The sequence below is a fragment of the Thermobia domestica genome, chromosome 9 (genome assembly GCF_964235325.1).
Source record: "Thermobia domestica chromosome 9, izTheDome1.hap1.1, whole genome shotgun sequence".
NCBI classification, from domain to species: Eukaryota; Metazoa; Arthropoda; class Insecta; order Zygentoma; family Lepismatidae; genus Thermobia; species Thermobia domestica.
Window position 1 is genome coordinate 131,927,959 of NC_137462.1, and position 8,294 is coordinate 131,936,252.

Consider the following 8,294-nt stretch of genomic DNA (forward strand, 5'->3'; position numbering starts at 1 on the left):
AAGTATATATATGAGGATTTTTAAGACAAATTGCATTCAAATTATGCCAAATATTGTATATTAATAAGTACAATAGGGAGCCCACATGAGCATTGTGTGTTTGTGTGGGGGGCAGGATCGGCGCATTTGTCCTAGAGGCACATGCTCTGTTACGTTAGATTAATTTTATTGGAGTATGTTGTTCATTTGTAGTTATTGTGATTAATTAGTAATAGGGATGCGCACGAGACAAGATTTGTGGCTGTCTCATCTCAAAAATGTGCTGTAAAAGTGATGTCTCGACTCGAAAAATGTATATTTTACTATTGGAAGAGTCGTATCTCGACTCGAATTTGGTCAAGAAAATCCTGTCTCGACTCGTCTCGTGCGCATCCCTAATTAGTAATATCATCTTCAAATGAAGAACAATAGAGTGCTTAGAAGTTTTTAAGAAGAATATTAAAGATTGAAGTTACTGTTTGAAATTGCTTTGTTGAAATAGCGTCTGTTGTCTTCTACTTAGATAATGGTGTGAATTATACCTTTCGATATACTTTAATGAAAAAGTCAAAATATTATCCTAAATATTAAATAGGTTTACACCATTGTTGACTCGTCTTTTATTCCATGCCCAAAATAAAATTTCTCTAAAATCAATCAACGTTTTTCTTGCTTGAGTTGAATCCATAAATTTTCCAATATTATCTCTTTTGGATTTATGTCGACAGTTTTCGATTCTCTTTTACTTCCATAAAAATTATTCTCCATCACATACCAAAGTTTAACATGGCCTGGGATCGAACGAGAGTCTTCGAGCACCAGAGGATACGGATTTACCAGTGAGCCACCGTTTACCCTAGTTTACCGATGAATTTCAATGACTTAAAGAATTGGTTTACATGGTATAGAATTATTTACAGCTCTTGATAATTGTGTTTAGCTTGTGTTCTTCAACCGTTTCAGTGTCTATGTCCATTATCATGGGTGTAATTTATTGCGTTATTTTCCATTCTTTTAACATATTTCAGTTGAAAACATCTGAGTTCGTAGACGGACACTAGATGGTAATGTCAATAGAATAAGTTAGCTTTAGTTATTCGTATCAATTTTAACTCCTCTCACGTAAATATATTACTGAATGATTAAAGAAAAATCAAGCTTAGAAAGGCGAAATAGGTAATGGATAGCTGCATTAACTGTATTGTATTTACTAACTGAAATCCTCTTCTTCCCAAGGGAGAAGTAGTTATGTTCAATAAATAACTCTGAAACAAATACATGAATAATCAATGTAACATAGTATGTTAATGTTCTGTCTCGATATTTGATATCAGTGAAATCAATAGTGAAGTAGAAATGGGTACCGGTATTAAAGTTTTCACAGATTAACATTTCCTTTTCCAATGGATGTAGAAAAAGTATGTTTAACAATGAAGTACCAGTGTTGCCACACCTGGTACAATTGTACCAAATTCAGCCCTTTTTGTCATTCATCGGCCCGTTCATGGTGGAAAGACTACAAGGTGGTTGCATGTGCATGTCGTCTGGAGCGCTGTCGTGCCTGTGACGTCTTCTGGTTTGCAAGAAACAACGGGAAAAGGCGCGGCTTTAAGTGACAAGTGGAAATTCTTTGTTACTTTGTTGTTAAATGATATCAAGAATGCCTAACTGTGCAGTGTACGGCTGTACTAATTAATACAGAAAAACTAAAGGAACTAATATAAAATACTTTAGATTTCCTCAAAAATAGGAGGAATGTCTCCAGAAATAGATTTTAGCTTGCAGGCGACAGGATAAAATAAATCTAAAATATCGTAAGTTTTACATAAAAGTAATAAATAAATGCAATGTTAAATGAAATTATAAAAAGCGATTTCATTATGTAGTTTCTTTTTAGTATTAATAGTATGTAATAATAGTATATAGAGCTACAGTAGCTTGTATTGATTCTGCATACAAAAATCCAATAGTACGATTTAAAAAGACGAACTTTGAAGCAAGATCCGGATGCGAAATCATGAGGGAGGCGAACCGACAGAGGTTATCAATTCTATAATCATTTCCTTCTACATAAGATATTGAGACAAAATTTTCCTCACAGAGGCAGGCATGTAACTCGAGAAGGGAGGCACGATGATCTAGGAGGCTTACCTCCCTCGAGTTACGCAAATGGAGAGCATTGAACGCATTAAAGTAGTTCAGGTCCCATTTCATTCTGGAGGTCTGCATTCCCTGTAGCCTCGGTGCTAAAACGGGACGTTGCACTTCAAATTAACTACTCTGATTTTCACGAAGCTTTGCACTCCTTGTAAACAATGCAGACTGCAGTGCGCAAATGTTGCCAACTAATTAAACAAAAAATGTTATATGCAATTTTGTGCTAAGAAATGAATAAACAAACTGAAGGAAGAAAAACAATGAGATTAAAAATAAAATGGCATGGGCTTGTGATAAGAGAATCAGGAACCATTTTCTCTCGTTTGCAGTGGCGTACGCGCTGCTCTCCTGAATCTTTGAACTACTATATAAACGCATACACGCATCAGGAGGAAGAAGGGCAGAACGTTGAATTTCTTCTACCAGTGTAAATTACAAAAACTTACTATCCCCACTCCTAACATTTCCTCTAGCTGAGAATCTACATAAAATGTTAGGATTCAGAGCCACTATTACATGATGACTTAGTGTTCCTACTAGCAGATCTATGTTGGATGGATGGATTAAAGTTTATAGTCCCCTTCAATAACAAGGTTCTATAAGATTTGGACCTACAGCCGAACGAGTGATGCGAACTACATGAACTTCCTCCGGAAATCGAACGCGGGTCTCCCGCCCGACGACGAGTACGCGGATCATATAGCCACAAAGGAGTCAATTATCAGATCTAGAAACATGTGCAGTTGTACTCACGACTTCTATTCAAAATTGAGCTTTTGGGGGACCGCAGTGGCTCAGTGGTAGAGCGTTCACCTCTGACACATGGGGTTCCTGGTTCGATTCCAGTTCGCGCCAAGTGAACCTTGTGGTAGACAAACACCGTGTGCGTGGGTTTCCTCTGGGTCCTTCAGTTTCCTCCCACTTTCTTCATTCCAACATGTCATTCATGTTTTCATCACCGTCTCCTTTAGCCTAGCCTGCATAATCGTGGAACGTAAAACTCGAAAAATGTCATTTCATTTCATTTCAAAATTGAGCTGCTTGTACGTTTCCATTATAGGCAAGCGAATGTTTGGAACAAGCAATTGTTCATTCTGCAAGAACTTGAAAACTACTGAGTTTACTTATTTATTGTATAGAGAGTTTATTATTTTATTTCCTTTTTTATATGTAATAAAATACCTATAAAATATATTTTGAATTCTCGTGACTTATCCTTTTATTTGATATCTAACAGAAAAGTTACGCCATAAACTAATATCAGTCATGAAAGTATGAAGACTCTATCGACATCTTATTCAACAAATTCCAAGAAACTTTTTAGATTCTACGTAGGAATAAAGACACATTATTTAACATGCATATAGTACATCCTCTTAATTTCACTGCAGCCAGAAAAAAAAAAAAAGACTCAAAAGTTATGAACATTCCTATCCAATATTATAAAAATTCTTAAATGTTGAAGATTCCTTTGTACATTATTTCATTTCTGGCACTGCATATTCGGTTTTTGCATCTTTTAAATGGTCATTTATTCTGATCGCATTTTAAAAAGGCGATATACAAATTATAACTGAAAAAATTAGCCTCATATTACTTCGTAGTGAATCACTAAAACAGGTTTTATCCTCTTTAACTTCTCTCTATCCCCCTCACGCTCTCTCTCTCTCTCTTTTTTAAATTGACTCATCTCTAATGAAAGGTCAAACAAAGATTTGAAATACTATAAGGAACTTATTATCTTCAATAAGAACAGCGAGTTCATTTGATTTCTCTGTTTCATTTTCTTAGCCCATTTTCATGAAATGACACAACTGTTTGACAACCATTCTTTGTGAAAAACTGAAAAATAACTATGAGTTAGCAATATTGAAAATAAGACTAATAACAGCTTATTCTTCCATGAGCAAATAGTACACAACAAATGCAATGTATTATGGTAATTCATGTATTGTTAAGGCACAGTAAGAACATTTAGGTTTCGACTCAAAGTATGTATCTATATGGGATCGAAATCTTGAACCAAAATCGAATTTGTAAGGGAAAACTGTTACAACAAATGACAAAACACAAGAAGTGCGCGCCACAATTTAAAGATGTCGCCCAAGGAAACCAGCAGGTTACCTGCTGCTCCGAGTTATTCTGTTAAACATAAACAAGGCAAACCCGTAAGTGCAGAAGAAAAGCAAATACATTATCAAACGATATCAACGTTGTTCAATTCACTTGAAGAAAATTAAGACCTATAATAGCTAATTTTCATGTTCTCATAGAATATTTATTTACTTACTTTGTAGTACTAAAGTTAGTATTTGTACATTCGCATGCTAAGAAAGCACATCAATAAATTGAACTAAAGGGGGAAAAGTACCATCTGTTTTTCATGGATATGCTTAATGATTTAGATAATAGATGAAAAAGAAATAATCTCCCATAATGATGAATATGCTTGCTGTTACATACCAGCGCCATCTCTTTATCGTTCAGTTGATAATTTGACATAACTCATTGTAATTTCATCTATATGGGAGATTATGAAATTAGTTTACAGTTACAGTTTGGAGAAAAATAACAATGTTCAGTTGCCCTTAAAGGAGGGGGATTATATAGTATTGGGTATTTTACCCTATATCACGGCAATGGTGTGAGATTGAGACGAGTAATGCACATCGCAATAGCAGGAATACATGCACGTGCTGCAGCAGAAATATTGCGGGAAACAGACGAAACAATTTCCTCTTCACCAATCAGCAAATAGTCGTGTGCGCAGTGATACAACATCAAGTTACGCGGTTTGTTTTTGAAAGGTGCAAAGGACTGTGAAAAACGCTTTAACGAATGGAAGGTTAGATCAAGAGAATAAAGTATCCACCCACCATATCAGGGCGACATTGTCGGGACATTTTTACACTCAGATTTTGAAATTTTTGTTCATTTTAATCATAACTTTGGATAATTACATATACATATTTAGGGGCCCCCTCCAGAATTACAAAATTAAGAATAACTGCAGTAAATTTTAAAATATGGTAGATTCTCAACCAATCAAGGAAGCACGGTGGCTCAGTGGCAGAAGGCTCATCTCTGGTGCAAGGGATACTGGTCCGCTTCTCGGTCAAGTGAGTTTGTGGTGGACAACATCGTGTCCGTGAGTTTCTAGGGGTACTCCCGCATTCTCATTCCACCGAATTCCACATAATCATTCACTTGCATTTATCTTTTGTCTTCTTTAGTCCACGGGACAGAAAAGAGAAAACTTGTCAAGAAAATTAAGAAAATTATGTAATTTGATGGTTTATATGTTTTCTAGTCTAGCTGTAACACCCCTACATCGTCTTCACCTACGCCTAGTATTTTGTTTCTTGCTTGAAATAGTCATGTTGCAATTTCTTTGTTTGAGGTGCTTCGTGTATACATATTATTTATTTCTAAATATTTTTAGAACACAATAGTATATGTGACGTTTTATTTCGTACAAATGTTTAATAATACATTTTGTTATGGCGTAAATTTTGACACTAATATTCAGAGAATTGTCAGTTTCACCAAACCTTTTGTTTAAATACAAATTCTATAAATAAGCGATCAGCGATTTGAAATAAGATGATTTTTTATAAACCAAAAATAAAAACAATGTTTAAAATATTAAATACGTGCGTCCCTGCTCAATAAAGTTTTTAACCTCCCCTGAGATTCTGACGAAACTTACGTGGGAACAACCTCTTTAAAAAACTGTCCAAGCATAACGAAAATATACGTATGTGCATTTCTGTTTACGAAAACCATGAATTCTCCCTTGAGATATTCTCAAAATTTATATGGGGTCATCAGTAAAAAATTCTCTTTCAAGCGAAATAATAATAATAGTAAATCAAAACCGATCAATGTGTTACGAAAATATACTTGAGCATACATAAATATATAATAATGAAATGCATTAACGACACACTGTGTTATAAACTATTCAGACCTATACATACTCGAGTGTATTACTTCAGATGTTTAAAAGAGAAAAGAAAGAAAGAAAGAGAAAACAGAAAATGTAGTGAGCAATAGTTGCTTGTTCAAGCTTCAAAGTTGTTTAATATGAACTGACATTGCTGTTTCTCTTGCTATTATAAATATCTTCCTTTGAATTCACTTAGCTTAAGCATTGATTACATTACGTTTATATAATTATTGTTTGTACTAAAATTTTTACTTTGTTGAAGATCACTATAAATAGAAGAGAAGTTTGCGTGTAAGATACCAGCGAGCAAGCGCTTGTTAAAAGTTCATCTGACTCTCGCTGGCCACGTCTGCGACCAAAATGACGTCAGGCGCCAGAGTGACAAGAATGTAGCACTGCATTGCATCCACCTTGTAGTCTTTCCACCATGGGCCCGTTGGTACTACGCTGGCATTTTCAGCCCCTTTTGTGAAAAAGTTGGTACAATTTTACCCAATTCAGCGCCATTTAACAAATATTTGTCACATTTTCAAAAGTGTCAGTAAGACTTTTCTTACACCTCACGTTACCTATAGTGTTGGACTCTTAAAAATGTTGAACATTCGTTCTGTGACGTTGCACCGCTGAAAATTCGTACTTCGAACTGTACCTGGAAACAAATGACGCTAGATAGGCACATCCGCGCCGTGTATGAAGGAGACGAGAAAGAAGTAGTGTAGTTTAAATTTTAGCTTGAAATCTTTAAAAAAAAAAAAAAAAAAAAAAAGCACACACACACGTTGAATCAAGTGTTGAATATTCTGAAGAAGACCAGCGTGTGCTCAAGTAAGTCTATGATTTACCTGTCGTTAAGATTCTACATCAAAACGATAATAGCACGAAAAAATACATTGACATAATTGCCGGCTTACCGGGCTATCTTGTTTAGTAATGACGCCATATTGAGGGGAGGTGTTCTAGATTGTTATATCTTTTACTTCTGTGTTATAGAGCCATGTATTATACTGGTATAAAATAATGAATTCAGCCTTTTTGTTTTAATTTGGTACTATTTTTCAGCCCACTCCGGGGTTAGGACCGTGGCAACACTAGAAGTAACATTAATTTAAGTGTTCCTTTTTTATTTAGTTATTTTGATAGAAGTGAAGTTCTTTGAAATTCTACAGCCAGAAAAGTAATTTTGGATTATAATTATATAAGTGGTTCCCAACCTTTTTGGACCTACGACACTACTAAACGCCATGAAATCGCAACACCTTTGTTTGACTTTTTATTATTAATAATGGAGTATAAATAATAATAGTATGAGCCTTCAAGTATATATTTATATATTTATAAAGTAAGTGACAATATTTATTGAGCATTTCCGCAACACAAAATCCGTAATAAAAAAAAAAAAATCATTTCCAGGATTGTATCTCACACTACTGTCCACGTGGAGATAAAGAAGAACAGACGATGATCATGTTTGCTTTGTTTGACTTAGCAAAAACATTCTTTTAAATGCTGTGTTAATATACACTTTGTTACACACTTCAAATATAAAGTACTTGTTAATAGCTCTAACCCAGTGGTTCTCAACCTAATTCCTATCACGACCCCTACTTCATCACATCCTCTTGCCAGCGACCCCCTTATAATGGTTTGTAATAAACTTGTGTGGGATTTTTAATATTGTGGAGATCTCACGATATCCATCTATTTCAATCATAGTAGAATCCATTTCTTGTATATAGAGTAACTTCCTTAAAAACGAATGGATTAAAACCAAACTTGGTCAGTTTATTCATATTTCAAATATCGAATCCGATCCGGCATACTTTTTCAAAATGGAGGCCGATTAAAATTCTTAAAACTTCATAACTCTTTCAATTTTGGGTCATATGATAAAAAATAAAACTTCCTTAAAATTTCTTTGAAAACTGCGGTAATATAAAAACTAGTACTCTCTTTACTTTAGGTTTATATTTCCTGCTTTCAAAAACTGTTAAACTTTATTACAGTAACAGTCTGGCCTACACTTGGTTTGGACTCTTAAGACACACACATACACAAAAAAAAATCCTAATAAAAAAACTATCTACAATATTTTAAAAAAATAAAAAAAACTTAAAAAATTAAAAATAACAACCGTCACTCATGGTCCAGCTATTATATTACGTCTATCATTTAAAACTATAAATTTTAAAAGGTAAAACGCACACTCTAA